The sequence below is a fragment of the Akebia trifoliata genome, chromosome 3 (assembly GCF_017979445.1).
Source record: "Akebia trifoliata isolate Shusen 1 chromosome 3, ASM1797944v1, whole genome shotgun sequence".
In the NCBI taxonomy this organism is placed as follows: Eukaryota; Viridiplantae; Streptophyta; class Magnoliopsida; order Ranunculales; family Lardizabalaceae; genus Akebia; species Akebia trifoliata.
In genome coordinates, this window is record NC_141377.1 from 3,406,354 (window position 1) to 3,423,134 (window position 16,781).

At 33.0% G+C, this 16,781-nt stretch overlaps 1 long non-coding RNA gene across 3 annotated transcripts in view; it reads right to left on the reverse strand.

The window, feature by feature from the left end:
* Positions 1-15,277, reverse strand: part of LOC147405567 (uncharacterized) — a 32,682-nt gene extending 17,405 nt beyond the window's left edge. Inside the window, exons 1-3 of one of the 3 annotated variants that reach the window (XR_015175997.1) lie at positions 12,066-15,277; positions 3,410-11,905; positions 64-3,328 (exon numbers count right to left, since the gene is read on the reverse strand). This is a non-coding gene — a long non-coding RNA (uncharacterized LOC147405567). Of the gene's footprint in view, positions 1-63; positions 3,329-3,409 lie in introns of all 3 variants that reach the window. The other 2 variants (XR_015175996.1, XR_015175995.1) reach the window with 2 other exon arrangements.
* Positions 15,278-16,781: the final 1,504 nt, after the last annotated feature.

Here is a 16,781-nt window from a genome sequence, read left to right on the forward strand (position 1 = left end):
AACGTTAAAACACTTTTTTTTAACCAATAGGCAAGGAACATAATGAAATCTGATGAAATAAACCTTCATATGTATTTGCAGCTATTGGCTAGGAAAGATCATACTCCCAAATTTCCTCTTCAGGAACCTCTCCTTGCTTCCTTCCATATTAAGCTATCATTCTTCAATGACAACCCCTAAAGAAACCCTTCAAATATGGCAAATCCAACTTTTATTTCAACATAAAGAATTATATTGATTCTAGGGAGACTTTATGTCTTTGAAGAATCAATGGAATCAAATGAAGCAAAAGAAAAAGGTGTTCACTAAGAAAGTTTTCATATAATTAATTCTAAGCTTAAAGAAAGGAACGTTTAACCGATAAAGCTGTGAACTTGTTTAACAAAATGGTTGAAGAATTTGAATGTAGGCAAATTGTTCGATTGTTTAACTCAATTCTTAATGTTCATAATGTTAAATTATCAAGGATACATCAGAACTTATTTGTTAACAATGCACTTAATTATCAAATATTTGAGTAGCAAATTACTTACTTCACTTATGCCATCAAATCTTCCAGCAGCTTCGATTCAGAAAAATAAAGCAACAACTAACATCAATATATATATCAGAACTGAGTGGTTAAGTAAGCACTGATTATCAAAGATTTGAATAGAAAATTACTTACCTCAATTGCACAATCAACTATTCCAGAAGCTTTTGTACAAAACGAATTAATCCACAACTAACATCAAAAAGATTAGATACCTCTCAATTCATATAAAAAACAAACAAAGCAACCCATATTCAAATCTCAAAACCTACTAATTTCCTTATTTAATTTGTTGCATATAAAGAGATTCGTACATTACCTATTTATGATTTCTTGTTAGAGAATCCACCAAAATATTTGTCTTACAAAAGCCAAGCAAATGTTAGTACACAGATTATACATAGTGGCTTTGATATTAAACAAGAAACATGTGTAAAACAATCCAAAGTTCAAATATAAACCGGTTAACATCATTAATCATTTTGACTGCCATAAGGTATAAGCAAGGTGTAAAGTCCTAAGCAACTTATTTGTTCGCATGCTTAGACAAGAACATTAAGCAAAATGATTTTAATATGTGATTTTAGTAGATTTTGTATCCTCCACATGAATTCAAAAATTCATATTGGAGTGAATAAAAATCTGGATCTTTAGAAAAGTATGCCACCCTACAGATGAAATGCTTCGAGAATGTATGCAAAAAAAAAATTTAAGCGCTTCAAGGGAAAATATCGGCATACCATTCCTAATTCGTTCCAAATAAAGGAGGTGAAAGTCTTGTTCGAGTTCATACGGTCAGTATTATATGTTGATTATGTATCTTATTCAAGGAATTATTCATGTCCTTCATATAAATCGAATGAGGGAGAAATAAAAGAATACTAACTTTTACAAAATTTGGCACAATCCCCTGTATTTCATGGTATCCTCTTCAATGAACTGATATGATTAGATTTAGGGTAGCGTTCGGTTGCCAAGTCCTAGCGAAAGTATTTTGTCCTATATGGGATCAGAGTTTCGGAATGGGAAGACTTTTTGTGAGGATGATCTCTATGGTGACGAGATCATCCTCACAAACAAATCAGCCAATTCTGAAACTTCTAGGCCCAGTTTATAAGTTGAAGAATCATGGACCGTCACTTTTTATCATTAGTTTATATAAATCACTTTTGATGGCGTTAAGAGTTTCGGAATTGACTGATTTTTTGTGAGGATGATCTCCTCACCATAGTCCATATAAAAAATCAGCCCATTCCGAAACTTTTAGGCTATATAAGAATTTGGCAGTTGAACCCGACCCTTAAATTTATTATCAATACCATCCATAGCTAATCCCATTGAAAAAAAAAAAACAATAGCTTCCTCCATACTAATACCTAAACAGTAGTAATAAGTATAGACTAAACTTTCCTGTATATTGTTTATTTACCAACAAAAAAAAAAAATCCAACCCAATCTATCAGTCCTAGTTCCAAATAATTGAATAGTTAACCAATATAAAATTATGAAACCTAACATAAATTTAATAATTCATTCGGTTCATATAGGGATTTCAAGCATGGCTGGAGAAAAATTAAATTGAGGAATAAGATTCATTAAGTCAATCCCAAATTGTTGGGGCAAGGCTTTTATGATGACGATAACAACACAATGATAATGATGATGACAACGACGTCGATGACAATGATGATGATGATGACGACGACGACAATGATGATAATGATGACAACAATGACTATAATGAATGATGAGGTCCGTCATCAACAAAGACATCCCAAAGACTTGGGGGGTTAAAAATGAGTCTTGTTCCTCCGTTCAATTTTTACAACAGCTATGTCTTCTGTTGTTTAAACTGAATTTTTATATATTTTCATTCTTTTGATCATCCTATTAATCTTTTAGAACCATAAACTTGCCTATTCCCTCTAATTGGAGATTGTAATTGATCTTTGTCAAACATGCCCAAACCATCTTAATAGACTTTTTAACTTAGGTAGATTTCCTCAATTTATCTGTAGATTTCTTCATTCCTACTTGTCAATATTTGTTATTAACTTTGCTACTATAAAGTTTATTCTCATAATGTACTTATGCTAGAGCTTGTAGATAAGTTGGTTAATGTTCTATTCACTTCTCCTTGGACTTGGGTACAACTACTTCTGTATAGCAATTCTTAGTTGCCATAACTTAGAAAAAAATTTCAAAGTATGTAGTTTTCTCAAGTTGGTTAAGCCATATTATTGTATATACTTCTTTTTGGGGTGGGGCAAGGCATAACCGAAAGGATTATTCCCGCATCCAAAGGGGAGTGGGGACACCCTATTTTATTAGGAAAAAAAAATCAATATTGTCGTCTATGGTTCTCTTATAAATGGTTTATAGCAATAAGGAAAATTAGATGAAGACAAGAAGGTTCTATTGGAGATGATGAGAAAGGATTGCAAACCTAATGCCTTCACTTACACAACTCCATGATACCGGGTTTCCTTAAGATAGAAAGGAAACTGCCAATCGGAAATTCTTGTGTGGAAAGAGACGGAAAACAGAGTATGTGCCCTAATTAATGATATTCATTAGAGTCTATTAATTCTTCTCCTATTGGAGGATGGAAAGTTCAAGGAGGGTACTTACATGTTGGGTAGAGGATGTAAACCTAATCTTGTGGCTTGTAGTTCAATGATCCATAGTTTTTGCAATGTCGGCCTTGTGGATGATGGTAAAAGGATTCTAAATTAGATGATTTTTTCCCAACATTGGCCTTGTCCACCAAAAGTTGGGGTTCTAACTGATGAATTTCTGCATTTTACATAAAAAAACGTTAAAAAACTTTTTTTTAACCAATAGGTAAGGAACATAATGAAATCTGGTGAAATATACCTTCATATGTATTTGCAACTATTGGATGGGAAAGATCATACTCCCAAATTTCCTCTTCAGGAACCTCTCCTTGCTTCCTTCCATATTAAGCTATCATTCTTCAATGACAACCCCTAAAGAAACCCTTCAAATATGGCAAATCCAACTTTTATTTCAACATAAAGAATTATATTGATTCTAGGGAGACTTTATGTCTTTGAAGAATCAATGGAATCAAATGAAGCAAAAGAAAAAGGTGTTCACTAAGAAAGTTTTCATATAATTAATTCTAAGCTTAAAGAAAGGAACGTTTAACTGATAAAGCTGTGAACTTGTTTAATAGAAGAATGGGTGAAGAATTTCACCGTAGGCAAATTGTTCGATTGTTTAACTTTGTTCTTAATGTTCATAAAGTCAAATTATTAAGGATACATCAGAACTGATTTGTTAACAATGCACTTAATCATCAAATATTTGAGTAGAAAATTACTTACATCATTTATGTCATCAAATCTTCCACCAGCTTCGATTCAGCAAGATAAAGCAACAACTAACTTCAATACAGATATATATATAAAAATTGAGTGGTTAGGTAAGCACTGATTATCAAAGATTTGAATAGAAAATTACTTACCTGAATTGCACAATCAACTCTTCCAAAAGGTTTTGTACAAAAAGCATCAAGCCACAACTAACATAATAAAGATTAGATACCTCTCAATTCATATAAAAAACTAACAAAGCAACCCCACTTCAATCATAAGGGAAACATATTCAAATCACAAAACCTACCAATTCCCTTATTTAATTAGTTGCATATAAAGAGATTGGAACATTACTTGTTTCTCCTTTCTTGTCAGAGAATCCATCAAAATATTTGTCTTACAAAAGCCAGGCAAATGTTAGTACACACATTATACGTAGTGGCTTTGATAGTCAACAATAAACATGTGTAAAACAATCCAAAGTTCAAATATAAACTGGTTAACATCATTAAGCATTATGAATGCCATACGGTATAAGCAAGGTGGATAGTCCTAAGCAACTTATTTGTTTGCATGCTTATACAAGTACATTAAGTAGAATGATTTTAATATGTGATGTAAGTAGATTTTGTGTATCCTCCACATGAATTCACCAATTGTTATTGGAGTGAATAAAAATCTAGATCTTTACAAAAGTATCCCACCCTATAGATGAAATGCTTCAGGCAAAGTTGACCCATTGCTAACTCATTCCAAGTGATAGTCTTGTTCGAGTTGATAAGATCAGTATTATATGTTGATTATGTATCTTATTCAAGGAATCCTTCATGTCCTTCATATAAATGGAATGACTAAGATAAGAAAGAATACTAACTTTTACACAATCTGGCATATCTGTGGTAATTTCATGGTATTACATGGTATCCTGTACAATGAACTTATACGATTAGATTTAGGGTAGCGTTCAATTGCCAAGTCCTTGCTAAAGTATTTTGTCCTATATGTGCTAAAAGTTTCATAATGGAATGATTTTTTGTGAGGAAGATCTTAATGGTAACGAGATCATCCTCACAAAAAAAATCAGCCAATTCTAAAACTTCTAAGCCCAGCTTATAAGTTGAACAATCATGGACAGTCACTTTTTATCATTAGTTTATACAAATCACTTTCGATGGCGTTAGAATTTCGGAATTGACTGATTTTTTGTGAGGATGATCTCCTCACCATAGTCCTTACAAAAATCAACCCATTCCGAAACTTTTAGGTCATATAAGAAAATATTTTGGCTATTGAACCCGACCTTTAGATTTATTATCAATCCCATTCAAAGACAACAACTTCCCCATACTAATACCCAAATAGTAGTAATAAGTATAGACTAAACTTTCCTGTATATTGTTTATTTCCCAAAAAAAAAAAAAAAAAAAACAACCCAATCTATTGGTCCCATTTCCAAATAATCGAATAGCTAACCAATATAAAATTATGCCACCTAACATAAATTTAATAATTCATTCGGTTCATATAGGGATTAGAAACCATGACTGGAGAAAATTTGAAGTGAGGAACAAGACTCATTAAGTCAATCCCAAATTGTTGGGGCAAGGCTTTTATGATGAAGATAACAACAACGCCATGATGATGATGATGATGATGATGACGACGACCACGACGACGACAAAAATGATGATAATGAAGACAACAACGACTATGATGAATGATGAGGTTCGTCATCAACAAAGACATCCCAAAGACTTAGGGATTAAAAAATGAGTCTTGTTCCTTCGTTCAATTTTTACCACAACCACGTCTTCTGTTGTTTAAAGTGAAATTTTATATACTTTCATTCTTTTGATCTTCCTATTAATCATTTAGAACCTTAAACTTACCTATTATCTTTAATTGCAGGTTGTAACTGAGCTTCATCGAACATGCCCAACCCATCTTAATAGACTTTTTAACTAAGGTGAATTTCCTCAATTTCTTTGTAGATTTCCTCATTCCTACTTATTAATATTTGTTATTAACTCAGGTAGTATAAAGTTTATTCTCATATTGTACTTAAGCTTGAGTTTGTAGATAAGTTGATTCAAGTTCTATTCATTGTTCCTTGGACTTGGGTATAATTACTTGTGTACAGACAATTCTTAGTTGCCATAACTTAGAAAAAGTTTTCAAAGTATGTAGTTTTCTCAAAGAACAGAGGTGATCTATATTATCGTCTATACTTCTTTTTGGGGTGGGGCTAGGCGTAACCGCAAGGATTATTCCCACGTCCAAACGGGAGTAGGGACACCCTATTTTATTAGGGGAAAAAACAATATTGTCATCTATGGTTCTCTTACAAATGGTCTATGTCGATAAGAAAAATCAGATGAAGAACGTTCTATTGGAGATGATAGGCAAGGATTGCATACCTAATGCCTTTACTTACACAACTCCATGATACGGGGTTTCTTTAAGATAGAAAGGAAACTGCCAATTGGAAATTCTTGTGTGGAAAGAGAGAGAAAACAAAGGATGTGCCCTACTTAATGATATTCATTACAGTCTATTAATTCTTCGCCTATTGGAGGATGGAAAGCTCAAAGAGGGTACTACTTACATGTTGGGTAGAGGATGTAAACCTAATCTTGTGGCTTATAGTTCAATGATCCAAGATTTTTGCAATGTCGACCTTGTGGATGATGGTAAAGGGATTCTCAATGAGATGATTTTTTCTTAACATCGTCCTTGTCCACCAAAAGCTGGGGTGGGTTCTAACAGATGAATTTCTGAATTTTACATAATAACCTTAAAACACTTTTTTTTAACCAATAGGCAAGGAACATAATGAAATCTGATGAAATAAACCTTCATATGTATTTGCAGCTATTGGATGGGAAAGATCATACTCCCAAATTTCCTCTTCAGGAACCTCTCCTTGCTTCCTTCCATATTAAGCTATCATTCTTCAATGACAACCCCTAAAGAAACCCTTCAAATATGACAAATCCAAGTTTTATTTCCACATAAAGAATTATATTGATTCTAGGGAGACTTTATGTCTTTGAAGAATCAATTGAATAAAATGAAGCAAAAGAAAAAGTGTTCACTGATAAAGTTTTCATATAATTAATTCAAAGCTTAAGGAAAGGAACATTTAACCGATAAAGCTGTAACCTTTTTTAATAGAATGATTGAAGAATTTCAATGTAGGCAAATTATTCGATTGTTTAACTCAGTTCTTAATGTTCATAATGTTAAATTATTAAGAATACATCAGAACTGATTTGTTAACAATGCATTCAATATCAAATATTTGAGTTGCAAATTACTTACATCACTTATGCCATCAAATCTTCTAGCAGCTTTGATTCAAAAAAATAAAGCAACAACTAACATCAATATATATATATATATCTGAATTAATTGGTTAAGTAAGCACTAATTATCAATAATTTAAATAGAAAATTACTTACCTCAATTGCACAATCAACTCTTCCAGAAACTTTTGCGCACAAAAAGCAACATGAAGCCACAACTAACACCAAACAGATTAGATACTCTCAATTCATATAAAAAACTAACAAAGCAACCCCACTTCAATCATGATGGAAACATATTCAAATCTGAAAAGTTACCAATTCCTTATTTAATTAGTTGCATATAAAGAGATTGACACATTACTTGTTTCTGCTTTCTTGTCAGAGAATCCATCAAAATATTTTTCTTACAAAAGCCAGGCAAATGTTAGTACATAGATTATACAAAGTGGCTTTGATATTCAACAAGAAACATGTGTAAAACAATCCAAAGTTCAAATATAAACCGGTTAACATCATTAATCATTATGACTGCCATACGGTATGAGCAATGTGGAAAGTCCTAAGCAACTGATTTGTTCGCATGCTTATACAAGTACATTAACCAAAATAATTTTAATAAGTGATGTTAGTAGATTTTGTATCCTCCACATCAATTCACTAATTCTTATTGGAGTGAATAAAAATCTGGATCTTTAGAAAAGTATGCCACCCTGCAGATGAAATGATTCGGGCAAAGTTGACTCCTGCATGCAAGAAAATTTTTTAAGTGCTAAAAAGGAAAATATCGACATACCATTGCTAACTCGTTCCAAATATGAAGTGGAAGTCATGTCTGAGTTAATAAGGTCAGTATTATATGTTGATTATGTATCTTATTTAAGGAACCCTTCATGTCCTTCATATAAATAAAATGAGTGAGTTATGAAAGAATCCTAACTTTTACAAAACTTGGTATATCTGCCCGATAATTTCTTCATCTTTCTGCATATTTAGATATTGGTCAGTTTCCTCCAAAATGAGCATTGGCCATGAAACATAAAACCTCCACAAAACCCTACCTAATAGAATTTTTTAAATAGAAGGACCAATCAAGGTATGTCATGGTATCCTCTTCAATGAACTAGTATGATTAGATTTATTATTGATACTATAGGTAATCACATTCAAGTAAAAAACATCTTCCCCATACTAAAACCTAAATAGTAGTAATAAGTATAGATTAAACTTTCTTGTATATTGTTTATTTACAGAACAAAATTGAACCCAATCTATTTGTCCCAATTCCAAAGAAACAAAATAGGTAAGATTAGATTAGCCAAACTACTATAAAATTATGCCACCAAACATAAATTTAATAATTCATTCAATTCATATAGGGATTTCAAGCCTGGCTTGAGGAAAAAATTGAATTGAGGAACAAGATTCATTAAGTCAATCCCAAATTGTTGGGGCAAGACTACTATGAGGATGATGACAAAGACGACAATGATAATGATGATGTGATGATGATGGTGATGATAATAATGATGAAGACGACAATGACGATGATGATAACAATGACTATAATGAATGATGAGGTTCATGATCAACAAAGACATGCCAAAGATTGGGGGTTACAAAATAAATCGTGTTCCTCCGTTCAATTTTGACCACAGCCACATCTTATGTTGTTTAAAGTGAATTTTTATATTCTTTCACTATCTAAATCAACATTCTTTTGGTCCTACTATAAAACTTTTAAAACCTTAAACATAACTATTTTCTTTAATTGGGGGATGTAATTGATCTTTGTAGAACATCTCCAACCCATTAAAATCAACTTTTTAACTTTGGTCGATTTCCTCATTAACTCTGCAAGTATAAAGTTTAGTCTCATATTGTAATTAGGCTTGAGCTTGTAGATAAGTTGGTTAATGTTCTATTCACTTCTCCCTAGACTTAGGTACAATTACTTGTGCACATGCAATTCTTAGTTGCCATATTTTCAGCCAAACCATCCATAGTTGCAATAAAATGGTTTCAAAGTATGCAGTTTTCTCAAAAAAAGGGGGTGAACTACATTATCGTCTATACTCCCACCATTTGGGGTGGGGTAGACATATCCACAAGGATTATTCCCATTTCCAAAAGGGGTGGGCACACCCTATTTTATAAATAAATAAACAATATTGACGTCTATGGTTCTCATACAAATATCTATGTCATGAAGGAAAATCAGATAAGAAAAGAAGGCTCTATTGGAGATGATGAGCAAAGATTGCATACTTAACGCCTTCACTTACACATTCCAAAATAATGGGTTTCTTTAAGATAGAAAACTGCCATTGAGAAATTCTTGTGTGGAAAGAGGTGGACACAAAGGATGTTACATAAATTAATGAGATTCATTCCAGTCTATTAATTCTTCGCCTATCGGAGGAGGGAAACCTCAATGAGGGGATGATATTACTTTGTAGAGGATGTAAAACTGATGGTGTGGCTTACAGTTCGATGATCCATGGTTTTTGTAGTGTCGTCCTTGTGGATGATGGTAAAAGGATTCTTGAGATGATTTGTCCACCAAAATCAGGGATTGCAGATTGTAGCTGAAGAATTTCTACAAGAGCAAGGCTCATAATGAAATCTGGTCAAATAAACCTTCATATGATACATTTGGAGCTATTGGTAGGAAAAATCAATAGATCACTCCCAAATTTCCTCTTCAGGAATCACCCTTTGCTTCCTTCCAACTTCAGCTACCATTTTTCAATGACAACCCCTCAGAAATGCTTCAAATATGACAAGATGCCCAAGAAGTCCTAAAAAGATGGCTCTTTCATCGCATAATCCTAAGTAATCTAGTATTCGTACACCATGGTTTTTATCAAAAAATGGGTTCTTACAAACAAGGTGATTCCACCTTTTATTTCCACAAAGAATTATGTTGATTCTAGGGACTTTATGGCATGGGAGAATCTTTTGAATCAAATGAAGCAAGAGCAAAATATGTCTACTAATAAATTTGTCACAATTATATTCAAAGCTTAAGGAAAAGTACATTTAACCGATAAAGCTGTGAACTTGTTTAATAGAATGGTCCAAGTATTTCAATGTACGGAAATTGTTCGATTGTTTAACTCGGTTCTTAATGTTCATAATGTAAAAATTAAGAATTTCAAAGAGATTTATGAATGAAAAAAATGTCAAATTTTTTAGAACTATATACAAAGCCTAAAAGCATTAACAAATCTGAAAATCTTGAAATTTGCAACTATAAATCTTCTAAAACGGTATATGAAGTCAAGTTTAAGATTTCAGAGAGATATATGAATGAAAAAGAGCTAAATTTTCATGAATGGGATTAAAACTTTTGATCTCAAAACTAAAATCTTGAAGATTAAATCTACATATCCTGTTGTAAAACAATATATGAAGTTCAATTTAAGATTCAAAGATATCTATGAATGAAAAGATGTCAAATTTTCATAAACCAGATATGAAATATGAACGCTTACCTGATAACACCATAATCATACGAAAAATACAAAACGACCTACAAAATCGCATTGAAAAAAATAATAACTGGTAAAACCACATATGCAGGCAAACAAAAACTCTATGACCTCAAACCTGAAAATCCCAAATCTCAAGTAATATCAATCTTTAAATCATCACATAAACCAAAAAAGCTAAGTTCAAAAGCTCACAATCAAACCCATTTGGAGAAGGCCATGGAGAGCTTGAATAACAATTATTGTCTCTCGAATTGAAACAAAAGAACATAACAAGGAAAAACAATAACAGGAGATGCATCCTAATTCCATGTGTGTGGGTGTGGAGTTCCTTTACAAGCATCAAATTTTACATTGTTGGAAAGATGGGGTTAACACTCATTTCTTTGAAACCCATTTGTGACACTTATCAAAATCCACATTTCCCACCTAATAGTTCAAATCAATCAACCAATCAAATCAGGAAATCCATATTTGTACAGAAAAATTGGCATCTTTTTTACAGCCTTTCTGATCAGATCTTCACCATCTCTTTTTTCCAAGACACTAATACCCTTACTCCACAAAACCCATCTTCCCACATCAACATCCTAATAAATAAATAAAAACCAAATCATAAGACACTCTAAAAGTAAACCCCAGATCACTGCCAACATTTCATTTTAAAAAGTTGATATTAATTATAAGACAAGATATTAGTAAAGGAGATTATAGAATAAAGTTCAAGAACGCAACAGCACAATCAACTTAACAATCAGGGATACATACATTCATTTTCGATAGAAAAATAAAGCTTCTGATTTAGAATAACATCCCAGCCAGAATCAGATGAGCAACATACATGAGAAGTTGGAATGTCACATTGATTACAAGCTCTACCATTGCACATATGACACCAAGGATATATCCTCTCATCTGTGATAGATTGTTCAATCCAAAAGTATCTCATTATATATTCCCCTATCACCTTTATTATTATTCAACGATACATTCCATGAATCATACTTTCATGGTAGATCGTGTACCATGTTTTAAGCGCTAGTTACACAGTTGTTATTGTCATCCAATAACCATATGACAACAGCGCTTCAATTTACATAATTTAAAATATATTGTTGAGTCAATGAACCATACCTTCCATGATTCAGCACGTGCTACTTACCCTCTTTATGTAGACCTATTAAGTATTACCACAACTAGGGCAGCACACTGTTGTTATCATCATCCAATAACCTATGAATTTAAAAGAGACTACATGAGACACATTCTAATAACCATAAATCATTCATTATCAAAGATTTAAGTAGCAAATTACTCTCATGACTTATGCAAACAACTCTTCCAGCAACTTCTGTACAAAGAGCATTAAAAATTTGAGTAGCAAATTACTTACATCATTTACAAAATCAACTCTTCCAGCAACTTCTGTACAGAAACCATTAAACCACAACTAACATAAAAAAAATTAGATACTTATGAGCCATATAAAATGATGTAACAAAATGATGTAGGATTTCTATTTCATAGTTACTTTAGGAGTACTATTCCTTGTTAGATTTTCTATCTTCTATTTTTTAATCCTTTTTTATTAGACTATAGTTGAGTGTCCAAATTGAATTATAATAGGTTTTAGAAAGTTGTTATTATGTTATAGATAGGTTAGGAAAGTTACCTTTTAGTATTTTAGAAGGTTAGAGTTGTTATGATGAAGTTTCAAATATGAATTTTGAGATAACAATTCAATCAATAAATTTTGTATTTAGCTATTTCTCTTATTTTAATTTATTTATCTGGTTTTCCCTTCTTTTTCAAGCTTGAATCTATTGATTCAAAACTGGCTTTGTACATCATTGAATACAATCTCTCAATTCCTTTCGAGTCTATTGATTCACACGCTTCCGCTACGTGACAAAACAACCCACTTCAATCACGATGGAAGCATATTCAAATCTCAGAACCTATCAATTCCCTTATTTAATTAGTTGCATAACAAAGAGATAGGCACACGCTTCCGCTACGTCACAAAACAACCCACTTCAATCACGATGGAAGCATATTCAAATCTCAAAACCTACCAATTCCCTTATTTAATTAGTTGCATAACAAAGAGATAGGCACACGCTTCCGCTACGTCACAAAACAACCCACTTCAATCACGATGGAAGCATATTCAAATCTCAGAATCTACCAATTACCTTATTTAATTAGTTGCATAACAAAGAGATAGGCACATTACCTCTTGTTTCCTATCAGAACGTCTACACAGCTCTTACAAAATACTTGTCTTAGAGAAGCCAGTCAAATGTAAGAAAACAGATTCGATGCAATGGCCTTCGATATTCGACAGTTCACATTTGTAAAACAATTATTGAAAGTTCAAACATAAACCAGCTAACATCATTAATCATTATGAATGCCATATGGCATAAGCTAGGTGGTCCTAAGCAACTAACTGACTACAACTGAGAAAGGACAGTTCACAAATCTAAAACAACCCTTGATTATCAACCAATTAACATGTATACAAAACCCATGAAGTCCAAACATTAATCAATTAAAGGTGTTAACAATTGTAAATGCCAAAACCAGCCAAACCATGAAACTGTGCACATTTGTGATCCTCAAAAACCTTCACTAACACAAATTTGCAGCATAGAAGGATGAATCGGTTGATTGGACTGACACCAAACACAAGGATGAGTATCTTCCAACAAGGAAAGACCAATTTCCATGCAAAGCATAAGAAATTGCTAATTGAAGACGCATTAAAATCTAAAGCTGATATTTCAACTAAAGATAATTGGGAAGGTCAACAAAATAGGGTGCAAAATTCTAACCAGGGAAGGAGACCTGGTGTCTCAAAGATCATGCAAAAACAAGGACAGTTTTTCATCCATGTTGCTTGAATAATAATATATTATCCATAGAGGTATTTTGATCATTTTCTTAAGAGAGTCTTAATTTATGTGATTCAGGTTTTGGTAAATTTTCAAAATCAAATATTTAATGCCTACATCTATCTTGAAATATAGCACCATTGAATCCAAACCTAGGTTTTGAGTTGTACCCCTGCATAAATCAGTATTACAAAATTATTCATTATTCCATCTCTGTTGAAAAATATGTACGCATAGGAATCAGATAATGGGTGGGATGGATTTTTCAATGCCCACCTATTATACCTGAAACCAGCACTAAAACCACCAGTCCAGTCTTGCTTATCACACCATGCTTGCTCTAAGGTCATTCTTGACTTCTTGAAAAGGTACAAATGTCTCCTCCATGGTTTTATATAATTTTGGAGGCCAACCATAATAAAAATTATGTCACAAAACATGAATTTTACAACGCATTCAATCGTGTTCACAATATCAGCATCATCATGTGTTCTCTCACAAATCACTAGAACCCAAACCAAATATGAAATGTAAGTTTTAAATTATAAAATGACAACTTTGGGGGAATGGTCCTAGTCTCTAAGAAAAATTATTAAGAAATTCATAAAAACCAAAGTAGATTCCTAATATTTCTGCTATCTAATTAATCAGTCTTATTTATTTATTTTTGGTACTTAAGGGGATGAAGATGAGAATAGGACCAAGGTACAAATCAGTGGAATCATGCTCTTAAATCTGATACTCCTGGGGTCACTTTGCTTCAATGGCCGAGTTTGCCCAACGCATTCGAACACTGATAACTATTGGCTATCTTCTTCCTCAATTCAGGTCAAATTGAGACACCCTATACTTATCTAGATTCTGGACTGGCCAAAATGTCTTTTCTCTAGCCTTTTAAGCCAGATTTTTCACTAAATTCACAATTAGATCCATCAAATCCACTAGCTTTCATCCTTGATTTAATCATTGAATGGAAGCTTCGACCTAACAGCATACCAGTTATTATGCAATCCCATTGTTTTGGCCAAGGATTCTATGATGATGATGATGACAATGACGACAATTATGATGATGATGATGATGATGAATGATGAGGTTCATCATCACCAAGGACCTATTATCCCAAAGATTTGGGGTCACTAAACAAATCTTGTTTTTCATCCAAGTCTGTCGAGCCATAACCTTTTGATATTTTTCTATAAAAAAATTCGTAACACTTAGGGCAGAAAATTGATAAAAACCCAAGGATCTTTGGCTTCTGGTCTCTCTTCTATTCTAGGGTTTTAATCTAACTAAACATCTTATCTCTCTGTTTTCTACTAGGCTTTAATCTAGGGTTTTTCGATCAGTTTATGAGATTTCAGGGTTCCAACAAAAACAAATCATTTTAGGATTCTTCAACTTCCCTGATAAAAGAGATGGATTGGAGGATAAGCCCTCGATGGATCTCACTGTACCAGACGGAACAAATCCTTCAATCTTTACTAATCATCTCTGCAAATTCCTCCACGTTGGACGAAACCCTTGAAATCCTTCATGTAGTTCTCGAACTCACAAAATCTCCCTGCAACCCTTCAACACTTGGCCTTCTCTTCTCTCTGAAACTCCTCCATCAGAAACCTTTGTGCAGGAGATATCTTGAATCAGAACTCGTTTATCACACAAAATCCTCTCTCTCTCTCTCTCTCTCTCTCTCTCTCTTAGAATGAGACCGCTAGTCGAACGGTTCGAATGGAGCGTGTTTATAGCTTAAAAAGTTTCTAATAAGAGGCTCCACGTTGGGCAACGGTCACATTTTTGAACCGTTAGATACTCTGATCTCTTTGAAAATCCAGCTGTTTAACCTAGTTTCTAAACACGCATTAGCAACGGTCATATTTCTGGATCGTCGTATCTTGTTGAATCCAACGGTCAAAAAGCTGGTTACTTTAAAACTCGAGTTTCATGCGATTCCTCCTCGCCAAATTATATCCTTAATAATAATAAAATAATTAATAAATAAATAATTTTAATATGATTCTCACTAACCCCTTATCATCTATTATTAGATATTTAAATAAATATGATGAAAAAATCTTTAAAACTTTATGATTGGACAAATAATGAATAATCATCAAATATTAAGCTCAAAAGACATCAATCAAATTAAATGTCAGTCTATAAGTCCCCAAAAATCCATATAGATTCCGGCCCAAAAATTATTAGGGGTTGGCTCAATGGAAACTTCAGACCAATAAGCGGTTAGTGTCCGTAAGTCATGAGTTTAATACTCAGTATAAGCATCAATTCCTCATGGGCACACTCTCACTTACCTGATGTGTGTGATGTGCGGGCGTTGCACGTGCCCCAGGACTAGTCCTTGGAAACTACCATGGTCTATGGACTAGGCAAAGCCCATATCCAGGCCCGATCCGTTGTCTACCGATGGGAGGAAAAGCATACATTTACTAGGGATTACTACAATTTCTTAGAGATTCAAATTTCTAGATGTATCAAATTTACGATTGAGATTAAAAAATTTCAACTAGAAACTAACACAGAATGCATGCACTGTCCCAAGACAGCCTAAGATCTTCCCATTCACAATACCACCTTATGGAACACTTTTAGGGATTAAAAACTCCATGCACGTTATGTTTCTTTCATGGAATCTTTATTGGACTCGTTGGTTTTTACATTATCCTTACGTGAATGTTCTATGTCTATACACTCAAATTAGATATATTGCTTTGAAATCTATGTTTTTAGGTTGCTCAAAATATCACTATCTATTGCTTCTTTACAACATGGATTCTTATAAAATGAAAGGATTATAACGGTAAAATATGAAGAAGAAAAAATAAAATAAAAATGTCACATGACCATGAATTACTCGAGCAACTCGGGTTAAGCAATTCAAATCAGATTAGGTTGGAACCAGTTTTAGTGAACACAAAAATGGTTCAGATTTGGTCTTAGTTTGTATGATCTGTGTTTGGATACGATTTGGTAAGGAAAAGTCTAGATTGGATATGGATAAATTTAGATCAAATTTGAGTTCATTGTCTCCAACTTCAACAATAAAAGTTTTTATGCTTGTCTTCAGACCAAGATTCCATTTCCTTCAATTTTTATACCTCGAGAACAATTTAAGATCTTGGGGGAGGTTGAAGACCCTAGATTATCAAGGGGAAATATCGTGATTTTTTTTGCCAATAGTTTGGAGTGTTGAA